A 17,259-nucleotide genomic window follows, 5' to 3' on the forward strand; every position below is an offset into this window, starting at 1 on the left:
AAAGACATCATCCAGGGGTAGTAACAACATACAGTGTAGGGAAACTCTGCCTTGATTGGCTACAGAAAGCGACACTGAAGGATGTAAAACAACACTTAACTTTACTTCAAGAAGGCGCAGACCTTAAAGAATTCTTGCTAGGACCAAGAAAACCGCGTCAAAAACGTTTCATATATGCCGGTATCTACGCTGCTTATAATGAAGCATGGAAGGTTACCCAAGCAGAGACTGCAGACGAATACGAGAAATTGATCGTATTCATTTAGAGAAAACTATCTCTGTAGTAGACAATGGGTTAACGACTCTGTCGTCCTTAATATATTCATTGGACAGCATTGTGTCTTCTGTCATAGACATCATGGAACAAGACTTGGTCATGTTGCAACATGGTCAGTCTCAGCTTCGTTCTATATTGCTATTGGGCTGGACGCTACAAAACTTGCATGCAGGCTATGTGCCTTGGCGTTTAATCAACACTACGTCACTGTTTTCAGAATTCAATCTCACTGATAAACAGATCAGACTGGCACAAATGGGAGCAGACTACGCTGTGCTGAGCATTGAAAAACTGGAAAAATTACCATTCACGGTGGCAGAAAAACCAGCTACTGAGTTGATCGCCCATGGTAAAATTATTCTGCCTGTTACAACTTTCCATTTTCAGGATTGCCTAAAACATATACCAGTAGGCAAATATGAAAGGTTGGGTAAAGAATACATCAAGACATTATGGGATTTACCTTACACACATAGATGTTGGAGTGGGGAACGTGAAGGGTTTCTTAGTGGTGAAAACTGTGAACACGCACCAAGCGGTTCTCTCCTTTGTCAGGGTATTAACTTACATGGGGCTTGTGATGATTCCACTACAAAATTATCCTGTCACCTGCAAGGTTCACCGGCTGCAGTGATTAATCCAATTTTAGGCCAACTTTCTAATGGGAGTTACATTATGTTGAATGATCACAGCTGCTGTGGCATGTTGCAGGTATTCCATATCTAGTTACGGTTACATCCAGGGTCAATTTCTGTATGCAAGTCTTGTTTCCACAAATAGACACAGTCAGGGAGTCGCCTTTATGGCCTTCACTGAACATCTCTTCTATACAAATTGATACTCTAAGCAGAATGAAAGCCATTCTTTTACAGAAAACAGTGCCACTGACCTCGGCCAAAGAAACCTATGATCTCCAAGTCGCAAGGACTTCTGCCGAGATACATACCCTTTTGTATACAAACTGCCCTGTACATTTCTCAGAAATGTTAGGTCATATCTTAAACATGTCTGATACGAGCGGTATTATACATGTATTTAAGAACGTGTGTGCAGGACTGTTAGCACCTTTTCAAGCAGTCCTCTGCATATTGCCAAACTTCATACACTCTGTGTTTGGCGGACTTCCGCACCTTTTAGCACTCCTTGCTGGGATCCTATTTTTGCTCCTACTGCTACGATATGGCAAGCCCAATCACCAGCGACACCCAATTCACCATGGAGAGAACTCTATTGGAGATGAAGTGTCGTGAGCGCATCGTCCAAATTTTGAGTTTACCTCGTCTACGAGAATTAAACACCACATGGTTTCTGTCATTCAGACAAATATGGCAAGATTGCATCTTACCTGTTATACGCTGCCTGCTCTGTGGTGAAGAATGCGTGCTAGACATCTGTCTAACACTCCCATCAGCCATAATTACGGATATCGATACTCTGCTGGACCCGGTAACGGCCCATGGACTGTGTTGTCCCCAGCGGCTACCAATCCTGATGACGGCATTCATTGAGATCTCACAGATACAAATTGCTACTGCTGAGGTACGAGAAGGAACATCAGGCACGTAGGTAGCATCCAATTCCAACATTGCTGATGCAACCAATGCTGACGGCGATAGTTCACATCTATGTGCAGTTAATTTTCTAAACGAGGTATTCCAACTTTCACCTACAACGGTAGAAAACTTTTTGTCTACAGGATTAGAAGATTTCATGTTTTCTCCAGGCCCACACACTGACTTTTGATTCAGGCACACAGTGTTCCGATGAGACTCTGAATTTGGCCGTCATTCTTTTCAGACAAGGGACTAACTTTGGAACTTTTTTCCTGTACAGGTGGAGGCCTTTCCCCCTCTTTAAAAATAGTTTGGTCACCTTTAGTGCAAGATGGAATTGCAGTTTCAAATTGTGGCCCTATCTTTCATCTATGTCAGAGTTTGTACCTGCACTGAGGACAGAATACTTTATAGAATAATCAAGTGCACTGTCCAGGTCTGCAATGGGAGCAGCTAGATAAGACAGGGACAGTGAACTTGATTTTCAATTTGCAAGACAACGAAGTGGGATCTCAACCTGTGCAATACTTCAATATTGTGCATACTTACTGACTAAAATTTTATATAGCCAGTGATTACGCTAAATTGCACCCTTGTCTTCTTCCTAGAATTTAGTGCCAATGGTCTTTTATATACCTACTAAAAGTGATGGAGGAGAAGAAACACTTCATAACAATACGTCAATATAACATACCTGAAAGGACCACAGACTCCGACTTTGGGGTTGTCAATTTATTATAAAGCCAAGAATAATATGATGTATACACATCTCAGAATTAACATATATAGATATAGAAAAATCAATACAGAGCCGATTCTACAAATATAAGTGATTTGGCATAAAACGAAGATAATGGTAAATTACAAAATCAGAATACAACTCAAAATAGATGCAGAGTCCAAGGGGCATGTTATCAAGGGCAGTTCCGCCGCTTTAGTGGCATTTTTAGCCGCTAAAGCAGCGATAATCCCATCGCCCCATTACCAAGGTGGCGCTACCATGCATCAGCGCACACACGCACGTCACGTCACGCATCTTAGCGATATACATCGCTAATGAGATGCAAAGTAGGTGTTCCCTCCTAGGACAAACAGTGCAATGCCTGCAAAACCTACATCGCGGTATTACCAACGCTGCCCCTGAACAGCGAAGCGATGAGAAAAGGCGCGCTAAGCCCCCATCATCGCAATATTCTATCACCTGAATAAAACCTGACTTGCCATTAATGCCTATTGGAGGTGGATTGTAAGGTTAATTCCACACGCCCCTATTACCAAGCTGACATTAGCACTGTGAAATCATAGCAGGATTTCACACGCTAATATTCATTATCGCAGTCTATCGCAGGATTTCACATCGCCTGTCAGCTAAGCGTTGCTAATACGCCGCTGACACAGCGATGAAATCCGGGGAAAGCCGTCGATGATTAAAATCGCGCTAAGCGCGCTTTGCGATATTTATCGCGGACTGTAGGTAATATGCCCCTTGGTCTCTTTTCATTAAAGCAAATCTGTCCCTACGCTGTACTAGAAGGAGATGGTATCTCATACCCTTCCATCAATTCCCAAAGGTGTCAGCACGTGTTGAGTTTCTAAGAAGTACTCACGTCAAATGGGTTAAAATGCTTAATGTTAGGAGCTAGTTCTAAGATGCTCCCTTCTCTCCGAAAGCTAGCAGAAGGCTGGGGTCCGTGTCCCTGTGCATCATACTATATAGAATTTGATTGTTACTGAGTCATCCCAGTAAAACTTTCCATTGCAACTTTTTCTATGTAGCGAATGCATGATCTCTTAATTAATTTTCTCTGTTCACCAAGTCAACCTTGGCTCCCAGGCCAGCCAGACACGAAAGGTGTCCTCCCTTCTCACTTCCAACCCTCTTCAAAGCATCTCATGTATGTTTTCCAATCTGAAAATAACGAGTTGGCATTCCGACACCTGCAGTAGGATGAGAACACTGCTATTTCTCGAAAACAACATGCATTTAAATATTTATTTCTCGAGAAGCCAAGGAGGTGCAAAAACAACTGCAGTCTTGGGCCTATGAATTCGGGCAACTTAAATCAAACACAGTTACATTATGTGGCTATAAGACTGTCCTGCGCTTTATATATGCAGGCATTACGATACATACATAATCATACTATAACATTTCACTATAATGAATGTTTGAATGCTTCTACTGAATACATGTTAATGATCATAAAACACTGCAAACAATAAGAATACATGTGAGTGAATTTTAACCATGAGTATAGTGCATCCATACAATATAGAGTGCTGAAAGCGCTCTATCACCAGCTCTCCTGGTCCTACTTGGCCATCCTGTGCTTGATGTATGGATAATGCAAAAAATAGCATAGCCCTACAATAAATCAGTATATATTTGCTTCACCTGTAAAACACCGAAAAGCGTTTTAATTAGCAAGTTAGAATTACCCAGTTGGTCTTTTTAATAGTAAGTATATTCTGCCGCACATAAGTCTATAAAAGTCTGTAATGGACCCTGTAAAAGGCATGTTTATCAGGAGTCAGGTGGAGATGTCTAGTTTTTATGTTAATTGATTTTTCAGTCACTGTCCACTTCCCAGGGGTTTACTTTTTTATGTTGATGCTACTGGGCATGCTAAAGTTTGTAGGTACCAAGATTTCCAAACTACAAGTGTCCTGTGCAGTATTAAAGAAAGACTTTTACATTTGCATCATTTTTGCTCCATGTGTGCATAAGGGCAAATACAACACTTATTGTTTTCGCTTTTATTTGCTATGATTGCATATGCATTTGAAGAAAACATACATGTTCGCCAATTTCAAATGTTAAATGCAAAATTAAATTTGAGCAAAAAAAGTTGTGTCCCATTCTTTTACTGCATAAGTAGGAAAACAAATTAAACTTAAGGTCTGATTACGAGTTTGGTGGTCCCGGTACCGCCATCAAAATGGCATCGGGATCACCCCTGAACCATTGGCGGTCCGACCGCCCTATTGCAAAGCATGCGGTTACATTGCCAAAAGACTGTCGCAGTCCCACCATCGCCACCAGGAAATGTCGACCGTGACAGTGGCAGGATAGGCTAATGCATCTGTTGGAGGGCAGAGCACCAATGTTACCACCGGCCTAATTACGATGTGTCTTCCCGCCAATGTGACTGTGGCGGTCCGACCACCGCATCTGAGCTATCAAAAAGGAAGGGCTATAAGGCTGAAACTTATTTGTACTCAGCTTTACACCTATGCAGCTATGAAGCCGATCCTACACATCCTGCCGCTACTCTTTGTGCTTGATGACGTCCAAAATTGAAACCGTTGTGGGCGAAACCAACAGTATGCTATACTCATACCCGTTTCAATGAACTCCTCAACAAATAGCTGCTCCGCCATGGACCTGGCATGGGGTTTGGGGTGTCTGGGCCAAACATATTTTGTAGGCCCCTGTTTGGAATTGTTCTCAATGTAGGGTCCAATTATAGCTCTATGATGCCGTCTTTGGCCAGGTCACTGACACTGCACAGGCACACTCTAATAAAGTCAACATGTGTTCACATCTCATAATCAGTGATAGTGATGTGTGCAGTAAATTGTGTCACACAACAGCACCTCCTCATCAATGTCACACCTTTTAATCTCTGTGACACCCTCACATTGGTCACATGCAAGATCCTGTTGGTGATATCCAATATACATCTGTATGGATGTGTCATGAAACTGAAACACACCTTCTCTGCTAAATCTCTGTAATGGACTCTCACACATTACCCACATTAAAAGGTAATGTCAGGTGAATAGGATCCCAAATAAGCAGTGTGAGAAGCATTCAAAGGGCACAATGAAAAATCTCTCTGCAGAATAGGTATGCCGCTACCAGGGGTAACAATGAAAGGCTGTGTCCCTGGGCTACAGTCCACTTTGCATATGCCTCAAAACCTCTATGTCCATAGAACCTGTGGCTTGCAGTATATCAGGGACAACCAATAGTATAACCAAGTGCCATGCATCTGTGGCTGTGTGTAAGTGCAAGCCATGAAAATAAACACAGCAGTGACAGCATTTTTCACACATTTACATGAAGAAAAATGAACACATGTCCATAAAAATGTCTACAAAGGTATACCAATTTAACACAATCAATTTGTGGATAAACAAAGTTCTAACTTGCACACATCAAACATATATCCAACCCACATCCTAGGGAGAAGTTCAAGCTAAATGATGCTGACATTGGCCACGTCCAGCTGAAATACTTACCATATGAAATACCACCCAATGCAATGTCAGCCCCAATTAGATTTCATCTCACATATCGATCCATTAAACATTTCCCCTTGTCCTGTGTGGCTCCAGCACTGGTTCCAAGGTCAGATCATACTAACCGCTTCCAATGTATCAGCAATCAGGGTGAAGCAAACACCGCTGTAGTCACACATCCTAAAGTATCCAATTAAATAGTAAGAAAGGTAATGGCAGGACTGTGTTGTAAACCAACCAAATATTTAGATTTCTCCAAAATAACTAGATGGAGTAATCCAAAGCCCAATGGTCAGTCCATGTACACAATGTGTGCTCCAGCACGCTGCTGAGCTACTAAACTTGCCCTTTAGGACACTGCCAGGGAACCTCCTCACAAAGGGGCATCCATTGGGCATGGTAGGCACCTCGAAGATGTTACTTGGGAGGAGTGGGTTTGATATTGAGAAGTAGTTCTTTAGTTTAGGGAGGGGTTTTGGTCTTCTCATCACCAGTCAATCAATTGGCATTTGTAAAGCATGCTAATCACCCCAGGGGGTATCTAGACACTGTGTGTGGGTGGATCTATTCAAACATCCAAGCTTTGAGGCCGCTCCTGAACTTGGCGAGGGAGGAGGAGGTTCGGAGTTAAATTGGGAGGTCATTCCAGGCCTTGGCAGTGTGGTGGGTGAAGGCGTGTCCTCCGGCTCCAGTACGATGGATTTGGGTATGGTGGAGGGGGCCAGGGAAGCAGACCGCAGGTGTCTGGTGGGCCGGTGGGCCAGTGGAAGCTGAGGTGGTTATTCAGGTATTATGGTTCCATGTTGTGGAGGGCTTTTTAGGCATGCGGAGTTTGAAGTAGTATTTCTTCTTGCTGGGGAGCCAGTGCAGGCTGTGTAGGTGAGGGTGATGTGGGATCGACTGGGCTGGTTTAGGATGATTCTTGCTGCTGTGATCTGGATAGTTTGGAGGCTCTTGAGAAGGAGGATGGTGGTTCCGGCATACAGTGTTTTCCCGTAGTGAAGTCGACCAGTGATGAGGACTTGTGTGTCGGTTCTTCTGATGTCTGTTGGGATCCATCTGAAGATCTTACAGAGCATTCTGAGGGTGTTGAAGCAGGTGGAGGCCACCAAATTGACCTGTGGTCTCATGGAGAGTTTGATGTCAAGGATGATACCAAGGTTGTGGTCGTGGGAGGTGGGGGTGGGTGCTGGTCCGATAGCGGAGGGCTGCCATGAGTCTTCCCATGGTGAGGGGGTCTTCTGAAGAGGAGAACTTTGGTTTTGTCTGTGTTGAGTTTGAGGTAGTTGGCTCTCATCCAGTCAACGAGGTCAGTCATGGTGGTCTGGAAGTTTGCTCTGGTGGAGTCTATGTCTTTGGTGATGGAGAGTATGAGCTGGGTATTGTCAGCATAGGAGATGATATTGAGAGCATGGCTACAAACGATGGGTGCTAGCAGCATCATGTAGACGTTGAGCAGTGTGGGGCTGAGTGAGGGTATGCCACAGATAAGGGGGAGCTGGTCAGGCCAACTGAGTGGGGAGCAACAGGGAGGGTGGAGATGGAACTGGGGTGGCTGACAAGGATGGTGTGGGTACAGGTCCTGTTTCTTACGCCACCACTTGGGAGTGTCCACTGGAGTTCAACTCTGAAGATGATGACATTGAGTCTGTGTCCTCCATGGCACTCCCCTCACCCTCTGGGCCACTGGCTCCCTTGGTATCTGTCGTGTCACAACCTGAGCCACTGTGGCCAATGATGTTGGCCATGTCTCCTCCGCTTGCCTAGGAAGGTGCTAAAATGACATTTAAAATAGGTCTATTGCATGTGCCAGAATACACTTTTCAAACAGCTTTGATCACAGAACATTAATATAGTGTACAGAAGACTTCAACTACAAAGTCCACTATGATGGATTCCACATTAGCATGAGCACATGCATGCATGCTATGTGACATGTAAACAGCTGCTCACAGTGAAGTCACAAACACAGACAGCTCCAACTGCATCAGTAAAGTTGTCTGATCTCCATAATCCTGTATGTAGTAGGATACTTCATCACCTGGTATAGGTTGGCTCCAGTAAATACCTTAGTAACCTGATGTCATCAAATAGGATGGAAATGACAAACTCATTCCTACAGATTCCACAGAAGGCCCTGCAATCCTCAAATGGTCAAATACCTAATACCACATCATGATGAAATGATGGTCAATTAATACAGCTATGTTGCACCAATATGTACAGTAGAACGAAGAAGGTAACATGGAAATGCTCATTTCACACTGTTGACACTTCCTAATAGAAACTTCCTCACATGTCCACTGTCAGAATAGTCTCATGAAATCTATACTTAAGTAGCTTCGCCATGTATCACATGTGGCACAGAGAAGTAGACTGGAGACAATCTGGCCAAAATATCTGGGAGATTTATCTACGAATATCCATAGCATAATGAATCATCTAGGCCTCGGGTCATCCCCAATCCAGCTTGGTACTGATAAGAACATCATTCTTACACTGCATACCATTCCCTGGCAGTGTCCTAAAGGCAATGGACCATTTAAGGTTTTTGAGGCCCAGGGAGTCTCCATTGCTTGAAGAGGTGGCTTTAATTGTGTCCTAATGGGAAGGCACATAACAGTCTCCTAAACACAAATTCCATTTTATAGTAGACACTCACATATGATCAATCAATCAATCAATCAATCAATCAATCAATCAATCAATCAATCAATCAATCAATCAATCAATCAGGTTGTACTTGTAGAGCATGGCTAGTTGTCACCCAAGAGGGTATCCAGATGCTTGCAGCAGGCCTCATTCGAAAGAGCCACGTCTTAAGCCTCTTCTTGAAGTGGGTCAGTGAGGGGGCGATGCGGAGGTGTAGGGTGTTCCAGGCTTTGGTGGTGAGATGGGAGAAGGTGCACCCTCCGGCTCAGCAGCAACATATGTGAGGGATCTGTGTGAGGGTGGGTTGTGTGGAGCAGATGTTCCTGGGGGGTCGGTGGAAGTGCAGGCGGTGGTTCCTGTAGGCAGATCCTTGGTCATGGAGGGCTTTGTAGGCATGGGCCAGGAGCTTGAAACGGCATCTCTTCTGGACTGGGAGCCAGTGGAGGTCCTTCAGGTGATAGGTGATGTGGGTTCTCTTGGGCAGGTTGAGGATCAGTCTGTCAGCTATGTTTTGGATAGTCTGTAGTCTTTTCATGAGTTCATGGTGGTGCCTGCATAGAGTGCATTGCTGCGTCACAGTCTTCTTGGTGGTGTTGCGTCACAGTCTTCTTGGTGGTGGTGGGGAGCCACTTGAACATTTTGCAGAGCATGCCAAGCATGTGGAAGCACGCTGAGGAGACAGCGTTGACCAGACATTTCATAGAGAGTTCGCTGTCAAGGATGATCCCTCCATTCCTTCATGTCACTTCCCAGCCAGTGAAGGAACCTTGAAAAATCAACATGTGCAATTCACATAACTGAATTCTCTCATATCAACGACATGGAAATTCACATTATGAAAAATTACTGTAAGTCTACCTGTCATGTCCTTCATTGCTTCATCAAATGGACCTGACTAATGACATTGAGTAATGGCTTAGGGCTGGTGTCTCCAACCTTTTTTGTACTGAGAGCTACTAATATTCAATGAAACACATTGAGAGCTACTAATATTATCAGTAGTGTATAACTTTAATTTTGTTATATGTATATTAATTCAATTAAGCAAAAGCTTTGTAATTTAATAAACTGGGCTGCACCCAGGTGAGCTACTCAGAGGTAGCAGGAGACATACAGTAGCTCATAGGCTCCTGGTTGGAGACCCCTGGCTTAGAGTATGTGTGACCCACCCACCAATGTCTACACACACCTGTTTGTGGTAATACATGAAATGTAAAGCCATCACAAATAACTATTTTCAAATGCAGATTGGCCCACACACACATTTGTAAATCATGTATGATACAGTAGTGCAGATGATACTACAACAGGGAAATGTAGATATGTCTACATGTAGGCACTAATACTGATGGCACCAGTGATGTTTGCTATCTCATGTTATTGTACATTCCCCACTTACCAAGGGGAAATATTGGTCAGTGACTGCATCCAAAATGCATTGTATGAAATGTCACAATTAAGAGGGCCACCATCACATGACACACAGTAGTGAGGGATGATCAATCATGACACATTGAAGACAAGTGAGCTGTTTAGTACAATTGTCACCCACAACATCAAACAACATGAGCTGAATAATCACTTTACTCAGCCATGTGTCTGCTCAAGACAGTAAATTGATAATGAACTCACCTTTGCTATGTTCCTGGTCGGAAAGACAATAGGCAAAGCACATCAGCATGCAACTACTACCAGACCAACACAAACAATAACTCTTCTTGTGTGTCGCAAATAGGCCACCCCAAGATTGATGGGGGAATTCCTGCCTGTAACACACAAAGTTGGCAATGTAGCATGAATGACTCTGAACAGAACTTACACCCTTGTAGATGCTATTGGTCCCTCAAATGCCCATCAAGCTCTGGGAAGGCAACCGCAAGTATGTGGGCGATTAGGGGTGGCAGGGTCCAGAACGCGTCCAATCCACATTGGAAGACATCCCCAGCTGGACCTCCATGATCTTCCGGATCCTGCACCTCAGGTCCTCCCACCTTTTCCAGCAATAGATGCTGCACCGGTGGCAGACCCCCAGGATCCGCACGTTCTGGGTGATGGCTTTTCAAATGGATTGCTTCTGATGGGCGTTGACCAGTATGGATACAATAGATGAAGAAACAGATTATAGCTGCAAGTTTTAGGGTATCTGTTTGGTTGACACGCATTTTGTATACACCTTGCACAAGCATTACTCAATAGTTAACACACTACATGTGTAAATCTCACATGCTAAGCACTACAAAGACATGAATACACAGGTTTGTAGTCATCCACTGACTATCCTCAACCCTGATCATGACCTACACTGTATAAGCCAGCCCACTAACATCATGTAGCCCAGGGCCATCCTACATGTACTGTGTTGTGAGCTTCTGCGAAACACAAGACACCATTGTGACCTTTTGAAGGGTAAAGTACTTGGGCATGACTGTACAGACACATTTAGAGCCAGGCCCATTGCCTTGATGCATATACTCCATACAGACTGGTACCATTGTATAGACTACATCCTAAGACTTAGGTCACAATGAAAGGGCTGGCATGTGTGTCACTGAAAGCTTCCTCTCTAGGGATGTATGGACATGTAGACTACTTAATGGAATATCATACTACGTATGATTGAGTTTGTGTGGTATGTACTGCCATTACAGGGCATACCTTTTGCCATATGTGGCACTGTTACAGGGATGACATTCAACATACTATTGCATGTGTTGTTTTATTGTAACAAAGCTGGTGATTTCATATCAAAATCACTTAAGAGGTAACCAACTATCTGCACTGTTAATGTGTCACATGTGCAATAGGCCTGTAAAATGCAAGCATGACTTATGGAAAAGTGACAACAGACCTGTGGGGGTAAGGGGCGTGTCATAAGTAAATGTCACACATTGACAATGTGGGTCAATGGAATGAAGTGTCAGGTCTGGGGATTAACTTAGTAACCATTCCAAATGTAGTCCATGTAAAAGCAATCAAGGCTAATATTGGTACAGAAAACTCATTTTGGGAACATCCAAGGATCATCAGGTCCACAGGGAGATTACTCTGTGCATCACTTGTATTGCCCCAGTAACTGCGCCCCAACCTGGGCCATGGCCCAGACTGGGCACAACTCAGTGTCAGGCCTTGCTCTTTGGAGGCTTAGCATACTGATCCCACATGAACATTACATCTCCACCACTTCAATACATACTACATCTTGTGACCATCCTATCAGTTACCTCAAGGCTGTGTTGCACTCTGAAGTGGCCTGTGAGGTATAGCTAGCTCCCACACAACAATTTGGCGAGCCCTGATGTGGGCGGAGTGATATGTGGGACTGTACACATAGCTAAAATCACCCTCAACTGATTCTTACAGTATATGTACACAGCTCATGTTGTAAAGCCTATACATTTCTTTTCACATTTACCATGATATAATTAGCAAATATATCATCGGTATTATGAAATGTATATATGCATAGATATGTTTATACAACAAAAGTAGGATCTAGGGCTTATCACACATCACAATGATGATGTTAAGTACACAAAGTACAGTGTGCCACAATCTATTACATGATTGTCCTATGTAGGGACAACAAAATGTTACAACAGTAATCTGAATTCACTCTGGGACTCAGAGGCACATTGTAGCCTTTGGGAATTGAAAGCATGGAATTGAACAGAGTAAAATATGTATTTGGGATAGTTACCTGATGAGCCATAGAGCTGGCCATACAGGGAAAGGACCTCTTAAACATGTTTCTCTAGCTCCTCTGGAGAGAATGGACAGGCCCTCTCACCTGCATGGCCTGGCATGATTGCACCCAGAGGTGGCACACAGCAGCTAAAGTAGAGGAGGAATTGATAGCAGTAGTGTCAGGAGGCAAGTGAGTTTTTTTCAAACCTAAGTGTACATGTACTCCATGTATGAGGTCATCAGCGTAGATGGACACAGCCTTTGGGCCTCAATTGTCACAGCCAACAACGCTAGCCTACGGCTGTGTCTGCCGTGGGTGAAACCGCCCACCACACGGTCAACTTCCGCCAGCAGTGGTAGGTTCTGAATGTCCTGTATGCGAGGTCAGCCGTCTGCCAATTTAGCGGTTGGAACTACAGTATTGGTGAATGTTAAGTGCGTCACCACCAATACAAATGTGTTATAACATGTTTACATATGTATTACTCCATTGCTCTGTACTTTGCTTTTCACAAACATCAGTGCAGTGCATTACTGTGCATGAACACTATATTACCATGGTGCAGTGTACACCACCAGTGACTTTATTTTGTGAGAACAATTGAAACGTTACAACTTTAGGGTGCTCATTTTTTTTTTTTTTTTTTTTTAAATTATTTTTATTGCAGGAATTAGTAAATCTTTACATAATCGGCCAGCATTACATCTCAAGCCGGAGCGTTGAAACCCAACCCTCCGACCCCCTCCGGAAGTTGCTTACACAGCCGTTCAGCCCACAACCCTGGGGTCGGGCGGCGAAAGTCCATGGGGGCTCAGGAGGTTGTCGAGGTCGGCCCGGAGGATTCGTTGTCCTTCATCTGCTTTTCTAAACAACCCTATAACTCCAAAAACACCCCCCCACCCTTGAAACCCCCCTATCCCAGAAAGCCCTCCCCCCCCCCGCCATCAGCGCGCGGCATCAACCGCAACCGGATCTTCTAGGGGACCCATGGGGAAAGCAATAAAACTGAGAAGTGCAACCGTCTAACGGGACTCAGGGCGCGCCGCTTCCTCACGTTCGGCATCGCCGGGGGCGCAATACTCCCTAAGGGCCTGCACGAGCATCTCCCACTCCAGCGCTGTCTCCTCGGCCTTCTCGTTACGCTGCCTCCAAGCTAGCTGGTATCTAAGCGTACTCTCCCCCGCCGCCCACTTCAAAAATTCGCTGTGCCACCGGCTCCCTGTCGGGCCGGTCCGTGCCTTCCAATTCCTGGTCACCTCCCGCTTAGCAAGGAGCAGCCCCAAATCGATGAATTTACTAGATATTTTATTCTTGGGGGTATGAGGGAACCAATGCAGGAGACCCACCGCCGCATCCAGTGAAAGGGATCTCCCCGTCGTTTCCTCCAGGGTCTTCCCCACTTCCTCCCAATAGGCCGACAATCCCGGGCAGGCCCACAGCATGTGGAGAAGGTCCGCCTCCTGGGCCGGGCACCTGGGGCACTCCGCCGAGGCCGCCGCAAAATATCGCCTGATTTTCACCGGGGTCAAATATGCTCTATGGAGCACATAATAGTGGACTAATTGAAAGCGGGCGTGGCGCGTGCCCTTCCAGGCTCGCCGCACCAGCTGAGCCCAGGTCGTCTCTGGGATCTCCTTGCCGATGTCCTCCTCCCATCGGTTTCTCAGGGTGGTGAGGGGAGCCAGCCCCTCCTTGAGCAGTCTACCGTAAAGGCATGTGACCGCCCTTACCGTGCCCGCGGACATCATCACGTATTGGCACACTGGGGATAAAAGGGGTTCTGCCTGCCCGGACCTCCAGTGCGCCTGGATCGCTCGAACAAGGGCCGAGTGCAGCAAAAAGTCGCCGCGGGGAATCCCGAAGCGATCAATGAGCTCCTGGAATGGCAAGATCGTCCCGTCCTCGTAGAGATCACCGATGAGCTGCAGACCGGCGTCCTCCCAGGTCGCCAGCCGCGACCAATCACCCCCATGGGGTAAAGCCGTTAGCATCCCCAGCGGTATTTCGGGTGCATACGGTGTTCGCTGGTGGCCCCGGGCGTGAGCCCGGTTCCAGCATAGGCGAACAGTCCGCTCCTCCATGGACAAGTCCTGCAAGGCCAATCGTTGCCTCATCACTATGAAGGAGAGAACATGCCTGGCCATACCCGTTCCCCTCCTGTCCTCGGGGCCCCGGAACTCCCGAGCGATCTCCTGGGTGAAGGTCTGGAGCTGCGCCGCTAAGTAATACTTTTCGAAGTCCGGCGCCGCAAGCCCACCCTCCTCCTTCGGCCTCATCAGGGTCTTGAGGGCCACCCGCCGGCGGCCCGAGCCCCAAAGGAATCCGACTATCATTGACCGTAATAGTCGAAACGTGGTCGGTGGGATCCAGATCGGTAGTGTCCGGAAATAATATAACAGCTGGGGGAGCGCGACCATTTTAAGCAGAGCGATCCGCCCTGCCACCGAGAGCGGCAGCGTGGCCCAAAAGCCCATACTGCCTCGAAGAGCCCGGATGCCCCGGGCAATGTTCCCATCAAGGAGGCCAGAAGGTTCGTGGTAGACATACACCCCTAGATATTTGAAGCAGTCGGGTTCCCATCTAATCTCCCTACTTAAGGCAGGTGTAGGGGTGCCCCTGCGAATCGGGAAAAGACAAGTCTTAGTCCAATTCACTCGAAGGCCCGAGACTTCCCCAAACTCCGTGAGCGCCGTCGCAGCTCCACGTAGGGCAGCAAGCGGGTCTTCTAGGAAGAGCAACAGGTCGTCTGCGTATAGCGAGACGTAGTGCGGGCCCGACAGGGTCCACAGGCCCGCGTAATGGGCTCCCGACCGGAGATGCAACGCAAGAGGCTCCACCGCCAGCGCAAAGAGCAGTGGGGAGAGCGAGCAGCCCTGCCTCGTGCCCCGTTCCACCGGGTATCGTGAGGAAATCAGCGGTCCCGCCCGAACCCTGGCTGACGCCGAGGCGTACAGCACCCTGGTCCAGCTGACGAAACCCTCCCCGAGGCCGAACCTCCGCAACACAGTGCAGAGGCAGTCCCATTCCAGGCTATCAAAAGCCTTCTCTAAGTCCACTGATAGGACAACCGGGCATGGGGCGTCCACAAGCGGTTCCCCAAGCAAGCGGCACAACCTGCGAATGTTCATGGTCGTGTTACGCCTGGGGATAAAGCCAGCCTGGTCCTCATGCACTAAGGAACTCATGTGCCCAAGCAGCCTCGTGGCCAAGATGCTGCTCAGTATTTTATAATCCACCGTCAGCATCGATAAGGGACGGTAGGAGCCCGGATCGGATGAGTCCCTGCCGGGCTTGAGGAGCGGGACCACCAATGCCTCACACATCGAGCCTGGAAGGCGCCCCAGCCTCCTCGCCTCTCTATATACCACCATCAACCTAGGGGCTAGGAGATCGGCATAAGCCGCATAGAACTCTACAGGAAGCCCGTCCAGGCCCGGGGTCTTATTTTTCGCCATCTTTTTAATGGCGCTACGGATCTCTCCCAGTTCTATGTTGGCCCCCAAGGTTTTAGCCACCTCCTGCTCCATTGCTGGAATCTCTAGGGGCCGCAAATAATTATCTAGCAGGGCAGGGTCTCGGACAGAGCGACTGCGGTACAAGCGCTCATAGTATTGCCGGTAGCAGCTCAGAATCGCAGGCTGAGTATACACTTGGGTTCCGTCTGCCCTACGCATGGACGTCGTCAGTGAAGTCTGCCGCGTAGGGTTGGCCAGCCATGCTAACAGCGCGCTCGACCTATCCCCCTCCGCGATGGACCGAACCGTATAGGCTTTATAGTCAAAACAGCGGAGCCGTTCGACCTCTGCTGCCACCGCCTCCCTCGCCTCCGCCGTGCGCGCCTGTAAGTCTGGGTGCCCTGGGCGGCGTAATTCCAACTCGCGGAGTTTCCGATCCGCTGTCTCCAGGTCTGCGAGGATAACTCGCCGCACACCGACCTGTTTAGATATGCAGTACCCCCTCACCACCACCTTAAAAGCGTCCCACTCTAGCGCTCTCGTGCTCGCGGTGCCACCGTTGGACGCGAAGTACTCCGAGATCGTGTCACCCAGGTCCGCCTTGAAGACACTGTCCTCAAGGGTCTCGGGACGCAATTTCCAGGTGGGCACCGCTGGCACCCCAGGAAACCAGCGAAGGTCCAACAGGAGGGGGTTATGATCAGAAATGGTTCTGGTCAAATATTCAGACCGGACCGCCGCCGAAACCAATTCGGGCGAACCAAGAAAGCCGTCCAATCGAACGTGCAATTCATGGAGGCTCGAGAAGTAGGAGTAGTCCCTAGTTGTGGGGTGTTGCGCCCTCCAAATGTCCGTTAGACCCCAGTGAGTCTGCCAGTCTCGACGGTCCCTAGCCAAACGACGAACCGGAGAATCAGGGAGGGGTGGGTGCGAACGGTCGTTGTCTACATCCACTACGGAATTGAAATCTCCACCCAGCAGGATGGGCCCGGAGAGGCAGTGGGCCAGCGAGCCCGATAATCTGGAAAGGAAGGCAGTCTGGTCGACATTAGGAGCATACACACAGCAAACGTTTAGGTCTCTCTCTCCCAAAGTCCCCGAAATGGCCACATAGCGCCCCTCTGGATCTATCACTGTGTTTGTGACCTGGAAGGGGACTCCAGCTCTAACCCAGATCAGCGCCCCTCTGGCATACGCGGAGTACGAGGTGCAAAAGACCTGCCCTCTCCATCTACGCTGTAGCGCCGCCCCTTCCGCCTTGTTCAGATGGGTTTCCTGCAGCAGCGCCATTTGTATCCCCCTACGCACTAAATAAGCGTGGACCTTGTGACGCCTGGACATTGTATGAAGCCCCCGTACGTTCCAAGTAACACATTTCAGATTGGCAATCTC

The sequence above is a fragment of the Triturus cristatus genome, chromosome 12 (genome assembly GCF_964204655.1).
Source record: "Triturus cristatus chromosome 12, aTriCri1.1, whole genome shotgun sequence".
Classification (NCBI taxonomy): Eukaryota; Metazoa; Chordata; class Amphibia; order Caudata; family Salamandridae; genus Triturus; species Triturus cristatus.